At 35.6% G+C, this 15,794-nt stretch overlaps 1 protein-coding gene and 1 pseudogene across 3 annotated transcripts in view; one reads left to right on the top strand and one right to left on the bottom strand.

The window, feature by feature from the left end:
* GPHN (gephyrin) overlaps positions 1 to 15,794 on the bottom strand; it is a 618,338-nt gene that overhangs the window by 36,456 nt on the left and 566,088 nt on the right. The gene's annotated exons all lie outside the window — the stretch shown is intronic.
* On the top strand, positions 5,994 to 6,272 carry LOC103071622 (protein canopy homolog 1 pseudogene; annotated as a pseudogene).

Consider the following 15,794-nt stretch of genomic DNA (forward strand, 5'->3'; position numbering starts at 1 on the left):
GAATGGTATTTTAATGTCAAAGTGGAATTTAAAGTCAAAAGAACTAAAAAGGATAAAGAGAGGAAACTAATTGTGATAAAAGGCAAATTTATAAAACTGATACAATAATATATGACTGTCTCACAAGTTATGTTCTCATTTTATCTAGGCTTCTTGACTGACCTACCAAATCCCTGCACATTGTAGGCACTCAATAAATGAATGAACACTGGCCTCAAATTAATCTCTCCACAGTAGCTTTGGGAATAAACAATGTACAATATTTACAACTATAATGATATTATGGGCAAATAATATTATCTGTGGGTGGAATAGAAGATACTACTAAGATTTATGTAATCATAAATAGTACTTTCTTTGAGAGGATGTCATGTAGAAGAGGGAGTCAATTTATTTGGTGTTGCTCCAGGCAGAATTAGAACTAATGGATAAGAGAAAGAGGGATAAAGACTTTGGCTCAGTGTAATAGAAAAACATCCTTGCCATAACAGCCATCCAACAATAAATGTTCTCCTCATGAGGCAAATAATATCTTTCTCACTAAAAGCATCAAACAAAAACCTGATGGCCAGCTGCTAGAAATTTTCTCTAACACCTCCACTGAGTAAAATATTGGAGAAGCTAACATCAGAAATTCCTTTCAATTCTAAGATATTGTATTCTCTGGAAATACCAAAATTTATATAATTAACACAATGACTATTTTCTCTTCACATATAGACTGAACCAGAGATGGAGAAACTGATGCAGGCATTGTAGTATAATACTCAGCGTGTAGATCACACGTGTCTCCCTCTCACTTTTTGGACACCAGGAACATTTGACTATTTGACTTGAGTGAAAAAAATAGAAGCATTTTTCCTCCCCCAAGCTATGACATTCACCTTCATCTTGGAAGATGGTCACCAATAATAATAACAACTCTTCTTAGAGTTGTAACTTAATTAGATGTCAAAAAAGCTTAAGTTAATAGAAAGGTAGATAAAAGAGAAAGAAGTCTATCTCAAAATAAATCTATCAGAAAATGAATGTGGCTTTCTCAAGACTTTACATACTAATCAGTTTCTGTGAAGGAGGAATATGTCTAGAGGGTATGATATCTTTTGACTATTAAAACTTCTCAGATTTCAGTGGATATTGGGGGCCCACTTTCAGTTCAGACTCTGCTTTTTAAAATTTCTATCTGGAATAGGGCCAAGATGGCAGAGTAGGAAGACCCTGAGCTCACCTCCTCCCGTGGGCACACCAAAATCACAACTATTTACAGAGAAACTATCGATGAGAATGACCTGAAGACTAGCAGAAAATCTCATTGGCAAAGGCAAATATACAGTAAACGTAGTAAACCAACCACTCATAAAGCTAGTAGGAAACTTAAATGAAAAAAGTAGTAAAATCATCTATATTCACAGTAAGTAGTTAAGGGTATACAAACAAAAAGATATAAAATATGATGTCAAAAATATTAAACATGTAGGGGAAAGTAAAAATGCAGGGTTGTGAGAATGCATTTGAACTTAAGAAAGCATCAACTTAAAATAATCATGTATATGTGTATGTAAACCTCATGGTAAGCACAAATCAAAAATCTATAAAAGATACATATACAAAAAGAGAAAGGAATCCAAACATAACAATAAAGATAGTTATCAAATCACAAGGGAAGAGAGCAAAAGAGGAAGAGAGGAACAAAAAAGACCTATAAAAACAAGTAACAAAATGGCAATCAGTACACACCTATGAATAATAACTTTAAATGTAAATGGATTAACTGCCCCAATCAAAAGATAGAGAGTGGCTGAATAAATTAAAAAAATAAACCCATATATATGCTGCCTGCAAGAGACTGACTTCAGATCTAAAGACACACATAGACCAAAAGAGAGGGAATGGAAAAAGATACTCCTTGCAAATAGAAAAGAAAAGAAAGTTGAAGTAGCAATACTAATGCAAGACAAAATGGACTTTAAAATGGAGAATGATACAAGAGACAAAGAAGGACATTACATAATGATAAAGAGATCAATCCAACAAGAAGATATAACAATGTAAAATATATATGTACCCAACATAGGAGAACCTAAATACATAAAACAAATATTAACAAACATAAAGAAAGAAATTGATAGTAACACAATAACAGTAGGGGACTTCAACACTCCACTCACATCAATGGACAGATCACCCAGACAGAAAATTAATAAGGAAACATTGGCCTTAAATGACACATTAGATCTGATGAACTTAGTTGATACATACAGACCATTTCATCCAAAGCAGCAGAATACACATACTTTTCAAGTGCATGTGGAACATTCTCTAGGATAGAACACATACTAGGTCACAAAAAAAGGCTCATTAAATTTAAGAACACTGAAATCATATCAAACATCTTTTCTGAGCACAACACTATGAGATTAGAAATTAACTATAAGGAAAAAAACTGCAAAGAAACCCCCAAACGTGGAGACTAAATAATATGATACTAAATAACCAGTGAATCACTGAAGAAACCAAAGAGGAAGTAAAAAAGTACATAAACACACATGAAAATGGAAGCACAACAACCAAAAACTATGGGACAGAGTAAAAGCATTTCAAAGAGGGTAGTTTATAGTGATATAAGCCTATCTCAGGAAACAAGAAAAATCTAAAATAAACAACCTAACCTACACCTAAAGGGAAACTAGAAAAAGAACAAACAAAACCCAATGTTAATATAAGGAAAGAAATATAAAGATCAGAGGAGAAATAAATGAAATAGAGACTAAAAAAGCAATAGAAAAGATCAATGAAACTAACAGCTGGTTCCTTGAAAAGATAAACAAAATTGGTAAACCTTTAGACAGACTCATCAGGAAAAAAAGAGAGAGGACACAAATAAATAAAATCACAAATGAAAAAGAAGTTACAACTGACACCAAAGAAATGCAATAGTTCATAAATGATTATTACAAACAATTATATGCCAATAAAATGGACAACCTTGGAGAAATGGATAAATTCCTACAAATGTACAATCTCCTAAAACTGACTCAGGAAGAATTAGAAAATATGAACAGACCAATTACCAGTAATGAAATTGATTCAGTAATTTAAAAAACTCCCACCAAACAAAAGTCCATTAACAGATGGCTTCACAGGTGAATTTTATCAAACTTTTAAAGAACCATTAATGCCTATACTTCTCACATTATTCCAAAAAAACTGAGATGGAAGGAATGCTTCTGAACTCATATACGAGGTCAGCATCATCTGATATCAAAACAAAGATATCACACATAAAAGAAAACTATAGGCCAAAATCACTGATGAACATAGATGCAGAAATCCTCAATGAAATATTAGCAAACAGAATTCAACAATGTTAAAACGGTCATATATCATGATCAAGTAGGATTTATTCCAGGGAAGCAATGATGGTCCAATATCCACAAATCAATTAATGTGATACACCACATTAACAAACTGAAGAATAAAAATCATATGATCATCTCAATAGATGTAGAAAAAGCTTCTGACAAAATTCAACATCCATGTATAATAAAAACTCTCAATAAAGTGGTTACAGAGGCTACATACCTCAACATAATAAAGATCATATATGACAAACCTACAGCCAACATCATACTCAATGGTGAAAAGCTGAAAGCATTTCCGCTAAGATCAGGAACAGGACAAGGATACCCACTTTTATTCAACATAGCATTGAAAGTCCTAGCCACAGCAATCAGACAAGAGAAAGAAATAAAAGGGATCCAAATTGGAAAGGAAAAAGTAAAACTGTCACTGTTTGCAGATGACATGATACTATATATAGAAAATCCTAAAGACACCAGCAAAAAAACTGTTAGAACTAATAAATGAATTCAGTAAAGTTGCAGGATACAAAATTAATATACATAAATCTGTTGTGTTTCTATACACTAACAACAAACTATCAGAAAGAGAAATCAGGAAAATAATCTCATTTACAATTGTGTCAAAAAGAAAAAAAATACCTAGGAATAAAACTACCTAAGGAGGTAAAAGACCTGTACTTGGAAAACTATAAAACACCGATGAAAGAAATTAAAGATGACACAAGTAGAAAGATACACTGACTGTGTCCATGAATTGGAAGAATTCATACTGTTAAAATTACCATACTACCCAAGGCAATCTACAGATTTCATGTAATCCCTATCAAAATACCAATGGCATTTTTTCAAAGAACTAGAATAAATAATTAAAAAATTTGTACGGAAACACAAAAGATTGTGAATAGCCAAAACAATCTTGAGAAGAAGAACAAAGTTGGAGGTATCAAGCGCCCTGATTTCAAATTACACTACAAAGCTACAACAATCAAAACAGTATGGCACTGGCACAAAAACAGACCCATAGATCAATGAAACAGGATAGAGAGCCCAGAAATAAACCCAGACTTATGGTCAATTAATCTATGACGGAGGCAAGAATACACAATGGAGAAAAGACAGTCTCTTCAATGAATGTTGTTGGGAAAACTTGACAGTTACTTGCAGAACACTCAAACTTGCCTAATTTCTTATACAATATACAAAAATAAACTAAAGATGGATTAAAGACCTAAGTGTAAGACCAGAAACCATAAAACTCTTAGAAGAAAACATGGGCAGTATGCTGTTTTACATTGGTTGTAGCAATATTTTTTTTGGATATGTTTCCCCAGGTAAAGGAAACAAAAGCAGAAATTAACAAATGGGACTACACTTGTTAATTAAAAACCTTTTGCACATAGAAGGAAACTATCAACAATGAAAAGGCAGACTACTGAATGGGAGAAAATATTTGCAAATGATATGACCAATAAGGGGTTAATATACAGAATATATAAATAGCTCATACAACTCAATAGCAAAAAAACAAACAACCTGATTTTAAAATGGGCAGAATTGGGAGACTGGGATTCACATATATACAGTATTGATACCATGTATAAAATAGGTAACTTAATGACAATATACTGTATAGCACAGGGAACTCAATGCATTGTGGTGACCTAAAAGGGAAGGAAATCCAAAAAGAGAGAGGATATATGTATATGTATAACTGATTCATTTTGCTGTACAGTAGAAATGAACACAATATTATAGAGCAACTATACTCCAATAAAAATTAATTGAAAAAAAAGATGGGCAGAAGACCTGAATAGATATTTTCCTGAATAAGATATTTAGATGGTCAGCAGGCACATGACAAGATGCTCAGCATAACTAACCATCACAGAATTGCAAATCAAAACCATAACGAGATATCAACTCATACCTGTCAGAATGGCTATTATAAAAAAGACAACAAATAACAAGTGTTGGCAAGGATATGGAGAAAAGGGGACCCTTGTGCAGTGTTGGTGGGATGTAAATTGGTGTGGCCACTATGGAGGTTCTTAAAAAATTAAAAATAGAACTACCATATGATCCAGCAATTCCACTTCTGGGTAGGTTTCCAAAGAAAACAAAATCACTAATTTGAAAAGATATATGCGCCGCTGCGTTCACTGTAGCATTATTCACAATAGTGAAGATACGTAAGCAATTAAATGTCCATTGATAGATGAATGGATAAAGAAGAGATGGTGTGTGTATATACTGTATATGGAATACTACTCAGCCATAAAAATGAATGGAATCTTGCCATTTGTGACAACATGGATAGACCTAGAGGGTATTATGCTAAGTGAAATAAGTCAGACAGAGAAAGACAAATACTCTATGATTCACTTACATGTGGAATCTAGAAAACAAGACAAATGAACACACATATCAAAACAGACACAGAGGCGCGGGGCGGAGGTGGTGGCCAAAGGGTCCTCTGAATCCTCGCTGGATTCCGGAGGGAGAGGGGCGCGCGGAGACGGGCACCAGCTGTTCCAAAGACAGCGCAGCTGCACCTGCGAGAGGGGTGATTCGATTCCCTTAGCCCAGTCAGAGGCATTCCTCACAGACCTCTTGGATAAAGTGTGTGAGCGAATGAATGACTACAAGCTCAAAGAAGACCCCGTGACTAAGGAGAAGACTTTCAAGAGATTTGCTCCGAGGAAAGGAGACAAAATATACAAAGAACTTTTAAAATTCTATTTTTATTCTGATGCTTACAGACATTTGAAATTTGCGTGTGAAATTATAATGGAAGAGTACGAAGATGAAATATTCTCACTTATGGCCCAGGAGGAACACTACCTCGCTGACAAGCCGTGCAGTGAAAAATCAGGTCTGTGTGAAACTTCTACTAATCACACTGAACTCTAGGAATGACAGTGCTGCTAGCTAGAGGAGAGACAAGTCACAGCCCCCAAGGTCAATGTCTGCATTTCTGTCTTCATGTTTCTTCATGAGAAGAAAATTTACATCTCTTGTTCATACTGCATTGTCTCATGTTTGATATTTTATTGAAAATCTCTTGTTTGGCATCATGACGAGCCCCAGTTCTTTCTATAGGTGAAGCTGAGGAGTGCATGAAACGAATTACCTTTGTAGATTTTGATAGAAACAGGCTTGGCAGGAAAGCATTTAACTCAGTAATAGGAAAAAAGTGAAGACATTTCATAAATGAAATAAGGATTTAATAACGTGTACTGTATATTTCATGCACATATACAAGTATAGTGTTCTGTTTGATAAAAACTTGATTTGATTTCATAAATACTTGATTAGTCATGAAATTAAGAAAACATATTGCTGCAAATTCCAGGTTAATTTTTCTGGGCTGTATGGCTATCACTGAAAGAAGAGAACTCACTTTATATCAGGAATGAAATTTAAATTTCTAGAAACCTTAAGTTTAAAAACTTATCAATTTCTAAAATTTAATTAAATGCATAAAAAGCAGTGAGCACTTTTACAGGGAACAATAACTATATTGGCCTTTCTGATGCATACATCCTGAATTCAAATGATTTAGAAAGTTGATTTATTATTCATGTATTTATTATCATGTAGTCTTAAAGGATGATACCAATGGCCATGTTTTGTTTTGCTGCAAACTCTCCTGTTGTGCCTTTGTTTCTTAAAGACTTTCACCTAACATTTAGCGTGTAGATTTTACTACTAACCAACCTATCATTCTTCCTATGGATGTTTTTGTAGGTGTGGAGATGGAAGGAGAGGTGGGAACTTACGGAAAATAGCCTTTTGACCACGTTAATAACAGAGTGTAGTAATAATCTAACTCTTGGAGATTTCATTGTCTCTGTTAAGTTTACATTTATTGGAATATAACTTTAATCATTTAAAAGGTCAGGACCTATTTTACACTTGTTTTAAAGAAGTTCTCATTGTTGTCTCTGAGAATTTACTAGGTAGGATGCTTATACTTTGTTATGTGGATTTCTATTTGCTAAGAAGCCAAGACCAATGAATCCACTTCACTGAGGAGTGGAGAGTGGAATAGAGCAAAGTCCCCCAAACAAAAACTATTTGCCATATGTTACCTGATGGCCTAGAAAGCACATTACTTAAGCCACTCAACTGACTCGTCAGGAAGAAATAATTCTCACATTTAGAAAAATTTGCCAAAATGAAGAGAAAGAGGTTTCCATTCTTCTCCTTTACCCACCTCAACTCTTATTAAAAGTTAGATTTTTAAAGTTAATTTCATTTATTTGGGAAAACTGAGAAGGTTTGCAATTTTTTGATATGTCTGTAGCTGGCTAAGTAGTATAGATCCTACATATTATAACACAATGAGGCTGCACTGCATGCAACTGATAAAAAATGGAAATAGGATTTAAGAATAATTAGCATCATTTTTCAGTAGGGTAGTAAAATTGTGACTTAAAACATAGTCCCTATAACTTTAGTAAACTTAACTATTTAAGTTTAATTTAGCATTTCAAAAAATGAGTCATAAACATTTTCCTAACTTAGGCTTCCTTGGTAAATGCACTAAACTGTTTCTTCACGGGAACGTGTAGAGACACTGGCACGAAGTTCTCTTGAAAACCATAACATTTGTGACTGAAGAAGTGTTGGCTGCGGTCCTTCCATACCCTCAACGGTAAATCTGACAAATTCTCACATCTAGACAGTACTAATGCTAATCGTAGAATTTAAGAGATTTTGGGCTTTTGTTTCCCAGCTAAAGGACCTGGGGAGGTATGCCTTCCCTCCACTGATGGCTGTTTCTTATGGATACTGAGGCTTCTGCTTTGACTGGAGAGAACCAAATATCTTGCCTCTAATGGGGAATATCTTAAGGTTTTGCTAAATAGGGCTTTTCAATTTTTTCTTACTTCCCAGTAAAAATAATCTTGTCTCTTGCAAGATTTTCAATATCTCATGACTTAGATAATTTTTTAATTTCCAGATCAAACTTGTTAAACACATGTAAATGTCTGTAGTTACTGATCAACACTACATTTGAGTGAGCCACTGCATTTCTTACGGCTGCGATGACTCTTAAGTTTCCCTCTGGGTGTGGTGAGGCTGCGCTGCTTTTGCTAATGAACAATAATGAGAGAGTAGCTAACTGCTGGCTTTGCCATGCCTCCAAACACATTCCTGCCTTTTAATGACTTTTATTGACCAAAAACAAAGCAAAAGCAAAAAGCCAGAAAAAAGAAAAAAAAGAAGAAAAAGAAACAAAACAACACCTAGGGTGTGACAGAAAAGTTTCTTAGAGTCCATGAAAAGCACCTAATTCTGGGTCAGAAGAAAATCTCGGAGAAAAGGTGGGGAGAGGTTTATAATGCGTATTAAAATAATGTGGAGAGAAGACGTGTTTCAGGTGGATGATTTCAAATCGTACTTTTAGGAGATGGTTTCTTTGGGTCTCCATGGAAGACTTCTGTGAGCCTCTTCTCATAAAGAAAAGACCAAATTGGCTGAGATAAACAGCTTATACTTTGTTACGTGGATTACAATTTGCTAAGAAGAAGCCAAGACCAATGAATCCATTTTACTGAGGAGTGGAGAGTGGAATAGAGCAAAGTCCCAAATGGGAGAGATCAATACTTGATTTACTAAAGCAAGCCCTAAAAAAAAAGTCAATAACTGGTTATATTTTTTTATACCTATTTCTCTGCTTGGTTGATATTTATTAATATATGTAATAGCATTATCCAAATATTTTAAACTATAAAAAAACAAACAAAAAAAACCAAAACAGAAACAGAGTCGTAGATACAGAGAACAAACAGGTGGTTGCTAGAGGGGAGGGGATGGGGGGGATGACTGTAATAGGTGAGGGCAATTAAGAGGTACAAACATAAAATAAATGAGTCAAAGGGATAAAATGTACAGTGTGGGAATACAGTCAATAATAATATATCTTTGTATGGTAACAGATGGTAACCAATCTTATTGTGGTGGTCATCTTGTAATGTATAGAAATATTGAGTCACTATGTTGTATACCAGGAACTAACATAGTGTTGTAGGTCAATTACACTTAACAAACAAACAAACAAACCAACCCATAGAAAAAGAGATTGGACTTGTGATTACCAGAGGCAGGTGGTGAGGGGAGGGGGAATTGGATGAAGGTGGTAGAAAGGTACCAACTTCCAGTTACAAGATAAATAAATACTAGGGATGTAATGTACAATATGATTAATATAACTAACACTGCTGTGTATTATACATGAAAGTTGTTAAGAGAGTAAATCCTAAGAGTTTTCATTACAAGGCAAAAATGGTTTTTTCTTTTATATCTATACGAGATGATGGATGTTCACTAAATTTATTGTGGTAATCATTTCATGATGTGGTCAGATGATTTCTAAAAAAATTTTATTGGAGTATAGTTGATTTACAATGTTGTGTTAGTTTCAGGTGTACAGTAAAGTGAATCAGTTATACATATACATATCTCCACTCTTTTTTAGATTCTTTTCCCATAAAGGTCATCAGAGAGTATTGAGTAGAGTTCCCTGTGCTATATAGTAGGTCCGTATTAGTTATCTGCTTTATATATAGTAGTGTGTATATGTCAATCCCAATCTCCCAATTTATTCCTCCCCCATGTTTCCCACCTTGTAACCATAAGTTTGTTTTCTGTATCTGTGACTCTATTTCTGTTTTGTAAATAAGTTCATGTGTACCATTTTTTTAGATTCCATATATAAGCGATATCATATATGATATTTTTCTTTCTCTGTCTGACTTATTTCACTCAGTATGACAATCTCTAGGTCCATCCATGTTGCTGCAAATGGCATTATTTTGTTCTTTTTATGGCTGAGTAATATTCCATTGTATATATGTACCAAATCTTCTTTATCCACTCCTCTGTCGAAGGACATTTAGGTTGCTTCCATGTCTTGGCTATTGTAAATAGTGCTGCAATGAACATTGTGGTGCATGTATCTTTTCAAATTATGATTTTCTCTGGATATATGCCCAGTGCAGAAGACCTAAATAGACATTTCTCCAAAGAAGACATACAGATGGCCAAGAGGCACATGAAAAGATGCTCAACATCACTAAATATTAGAGAAATGCAAATCAAAACTACAATGAGGTATCACCTCACACTGGTCAGAAAGCCATCATCAAAAAATCTATAAACAATAAATGCTGGAGAGGGTGTGGAGAAAAGGGAACTCTCCTACACTGTTGATAGGAATGTAAATTGGTACAATCCTATGGAGAACAGTATGGAGGGTCCTTAGAAAACTAAATATAGAACTATTATAAGTCAAATGATTATACTGTACACCTTAAACTTATATAGTGCTGGATGTCAATTATATCTCAATAAAAGTGGAAAAAAATTGTATCTGCCTTAAGTTACTGTAATCCCGATTCTGGGATAAATTTTTTTTTGCTTTATCACATAGTCTACTACAGAAGTCAAAACAAAGACAGATCTTTTACCCAAGATTAGATTTTATGGACTTAGAGTATTCAAAATGCAAATGCAGTTTTATTTTAACATATTTAATATAAACACACAGATGGACAACAGCTGCTAATTAGTTTCCTTTTTCATCTGTTACACCAACTGTGAGCTGTATCATTTTAGGATGAGTGAAGATGACAGCAGGAGAGTGAGAAAAAAATTCTAGGATTTGGAGATTAAAACAATAATGGCAGTTGATCATACCAAGATAACAAAAAAAAATAGTTAAGGATAAACTAATCATGTACTAATTTCTTCAGAGGTCAAGGATAAATTCCTGAACTATAAATATTTTCTGGGTGTCTACTTCACGTATAGGATCAAACTATATACTACGTATAGTCATCATTTAGTCCTCCTTCAGTCTCACTGGGTTTTCAGGTACTATGGAGTCATATAAAACAGAACAAAGTATGGTCACTGCCTTTAAATGTACAAACCAGTGCAGAAAACATGTGACAAAATTTAGAAAACTGAATAAAATGAGCAAATAAATTAACACTTATTGAACTTAAAATACATTAATTAAAGTGAAAATACATATAAAAAGAAATGTTATAAATGTTGAGTGGAATAGAATGATCAGAATTGGTTTGGGATAATTAGGAAAGGCTTTCTGGACATATTACTCTTTATGGGAGTCAGGTCATATGAGAAAAACATTTTGAAAATCACAGTAATACCTAGAGGTAATTCTTGGAAGAAACAGTAACATCAACTGTAATAGCAGCTCTTAAGGATTAAAAAAGGCAAATGTAGTAGCCACTAAAAAGTCTGTCATTAAGAATGGGAAGAATCTCTTGTCAATAAACACATGTTTTTTATGGTAAAAAAAATATTTTTGGTTAACCAATAGAAAATGAGAGAACTCTGTTGATAAATAATCAGAAAATAAATCTATTATGTTGACTTAAAAATTAAAACTTTATTCCATAAGGGAAGCTGGCAGTTTATAAAGAGGATAAGAACCATTTAAATTCAGATCTAAATTCTGATCATATGAAATTTCTAGTTTTATAAATTAAGCACTAGGAAGCTAGGATATGTTTGGTTCACAAATTGGAGGATGTAAGGCACTGGGCTCTATTAAGTCTATCTTGATAATTCTTGCTAAATGTGTCAGTTTTATAAGAATCCAATTTGCTATCTCGGCACCTGTTCCCCTTCTGTTTTATGCTTCGCTGTGAAGAGGCAGCTTCACAAATTGGCAGCAGCAGGAGCAGGCAATTTAAATCCAAAACATCAATTTATGACAGAACCAAGCAAGCCCAGCATGATTTGAGTGGGGCAGGCTTCTGTGATGGCAATTTTCCAGAAGGGGGAATTCTTTTCTTAATTAAGGGAATTTCCCAGCCTTTCAGGCCTTGAAAGCCTAGAAAGTCCAAGTCAGCAGTTGTTAGCTACCTTACACCAAGCTGTTTCAAAAATTGTGTAGAAATATAAACAGCTCAATAGTTAAAACTCAGTTTTAGGAATGATATAAATTTAATCAATGCTGAACTTTATTTAAAAAAATTTCCTTGAGTGGATTTTGTGTATTTGAATCATAATTACTGCTTGGTATATTTAAGAAGTTAATGTGTAATGTTTGGATGTTAATATCTACTGAATGATTAAATCCCCCAAATCTACCCAGTTTTTACTCTGTTACTCTACTTCTTTTGGCCTGATAGAAATGCATGACATGTTTTATTATAGTAGTTTTTTTTTTGTCTTTTAATACCTGCTGTGACCATCTAGTACTTTTTGGAGCATGAAGAGATGTACCCACTGAGAACTGAGTCCCTCACTCTGTTCCCTTTGCTACTGCACATGACAACACCTCTCAGAGATGTAGTTTTAAGCATTGAACTTGATATGTTAATTGGTTTATATTCATGAACTGGACAGATTCTTTAAAATCATCACCATCCTGCTCCTCACAATATAACGAGTCATTTTGTACTTAAATTTTCGGGTGCCAGAATGCATATATGTTACTCTGGAAAAACATTTTACCTTTTGTGAAAGATGGCTTGGGAGAATTAACTGTGTGTGAAATGAATGAGAGTGACAATAAAAATTATTTTTTGGGAAAAAAAAAGATGTTAATGTGTAAGATCATGTAAGCCAGTGGGAGCAGCTCCCCAACTTTTAAAGTTAGAAGCTTCCTAAATTCATTTGGAATTCTGTTCCCCCGTCCTGCCCCACATTCTTCAGAAATATAAAATGAATCATTCTAGGTGCAAAGCTTTATAACACGCATTTTTTTCTGATGTACCTCAGTTACCAATATAATTTTGTTGTCAGTGCCATATTTTCTGGTCTGCTCCTATGGCTAAGGTTTTTGTACTCACTTTGAAGGGACCCTGTAAGATTTTTCTGGACAGTTGCACAGTTGGAAGTTTCTAGGTTTCATGGAAAAGGAGGATGGTATAGGAAAAGATAGCAGAGTTGTCTAATCTAGAAGAGGTATTCCTACTAAGTGCTATAGACATAGGGTTACCAAGACATACCTTGTCCTGGATTTCATGGAGCTTACATGTTGGGAAAGAAAACAACACTGGCTCAATATGAACAAATCCTTTTCCCACCCTGTTTAGGCCACATCAGGACACTGAGGGAAAAGAGAAAAAATGTAAAAACAGAGAAGCACATATGTGCTAAATGACCAATATCTTAACCAAGTCTGGCCACAATTGTCATGGCACATATAATACTCTGTACTTATGTACGTATGCAAACATCCTCATTTGTCTTAGACTTCCTCCACAGTAGGGAAACAGTATTTCATGCTGCCTAGAACAAAAGGAAGCTAACAGGTTATTGAACCAGCCATGGGGAAAAGAAAACTAGGATATCTACTGTTCCATATTCAAAGTAGAAATAGGATGTAGCTTAGAAGTATTATAGTTTACCCCTGTAAACACAAACTAATTTGTGCCTGTTACTTCCTGGCATTTATTGAGTAGCTACTATATGCTGGCAACGTTCTAAATGCTAAGGATAAAGCCATGAACAACTTGTTTCACATGCCTACCAGCAAGCAGTTGAGGATAGCAGTTGTTTTATTTATCATTTTACCCCTGGTATCAATACAGCTTTGCATACGGCAGACACTCAACAAATGGTCGTAAAGTTAATAAAATAAAAAATTTAAAAACACTCTCAAATAATTGTGGGTATATGCCAAGATTTAGTTATAAAGGTCTTCATCAATTACTCACAATTGAGAAAGATTAAAGAACAATCTAATGTCTGACAACAAGCGATTGTATAAGTCAGTCAAATTATACTTTTTACTAGAGAATATGTAGGCATTAAAATGACATAGCGGAGTACTATGTAATGATATGGACAGATGTTTATGGTATACTGAGTATAAAAATGGAGGGAAGGAAAATGGAAGGCAAAAATAAGTATAATTTCTTTGTTTTTTAATACACATCCACATACACATAAACTGTATACATGCATAGAATTAAAGAATAGAAGAAGAGTAATGTTGGGTAACAGGATTATGTGTTAATTTCCTTTGCTTTAAAAAATATGTATTTTTCTAAATTTTCTTTAATGAATGTTTATTTGTTCTAAGATTAAAAAGTCACATTAGGGACTTCTCTCACAGTCCAGTGGTTAAGACTCCACGCTTCCACTCTAGGGGGTGCAGGTTTGATCCCTGGTCAGGGAACTAAGATCCCACATGCCATGAGGCTAGGTCAAAAAAAAAAAAAAAAAGTTACATTAAAAATGTATACCTGGGCGGGGGGCGTTCCCAAGATGGCACAGTAGAAGGATCCAGGACTCACCTCCTCTCATAGGCACAAAAATTTTAGAATTATTTGTAGAACAACTATCAATGAAAAAGACCAGAACCTACCAGAAAAGATAATATAACTAAAGACATAAAGAAGGAAGCACAACAAGATGGGTAGGAGGGGTGAAGTCACAGTATAGTCAAGACCCAAACCCCCAGGTAGGTGACATACAAATGGGAGAACAATTAAAATTGCAGAGGTGCTCCCTAAGAAGCAAGGGGTCTGAGCCCCACATCAAGCTCCCTAGACTGGGGGTCCTGTACCAGGAAGACGAGCCCCCAAAACATTTGGCTCTGTTGGTCAGTGGGGCTTGCTTTCAGGAGTCCCAGAGGATTGTGGGAAATAGAGACTAAACTCTTAAAAGGCACACAAAATCTCACATGCTCTGGGACCCAGGGAAGAAGCAGTAATTTGAAAGGAGCCTGGGTCAGACCTACCTGCTGATCTTGGAGGGTCTCCTGGAGAGGCAGGAGACAACTGGAGATCACCCTGGGGAAACAGACATTGGCGACAGCCATTTTTGAGAGCTTGTTCTGCTACGTGGACACTGGTGCTGGCAAATGCCATTTTAGAATCCTCCCTCTAGCTTATTAGTCTCAATACCCAGCCCCACCTCTGCCCATCAAGCTTGTAGGCACTGGTACTGCAATGCCTCGGGTCAAGCAACTAATTGAGCCAGGACACAGCTCCACTCACCAGCATACAGGCTGCCTTAAGATCCCCTGAGCCCACAGCCACGCCTGGACATGGCCCTGCCCAACTGAGGGCACAGGACCTGTTCCCACACACCACTGCATAGGCACTAGACCTGAGACCCCCAAGACTCTGCAGTCAGAGATACTGGGACCCAGTTCCACCTAGTAGTGGGCAGGCACCAGCCTCAGAATCCCCTGGGCCCTGATCCCACCTACCAGTGTGCCTGTTTTAGCCTTGGGAGCAGTCTCACGCAATAGCAGGCACCTTGGACGAGAATGCTAGGCCTGGGACAACTGCAGCTCCACAGCCCACTGTGGCAGGACCCAGACCACCCACCAGCAGGCCACTACCTGCCCTGGGACTGGCTGGGCCCCTACACTGCCCAACAGCAAGCCAACACAAGCTTTGGGACACCCTGGACTCCATAGCCAGCTGTGTC

This window comes from Lipotes vexillifer, unplaced genomic scaffold (assembly GCF_000442215.2).
Source record: "Lipotes vexillifer unplaced genomic scaffold, Lipotes_vexillifer_v1.1 scaffold629, whole genome shotgun sequence".
In the NCBI taxonomy this organism is placed as follows: domain Eukaryota; kingdom Metazoa; phylum Chordata; class Mammalia; order Artiodactyla; family Lipotidae; genus Lipotes; species Lipotes vexillifer.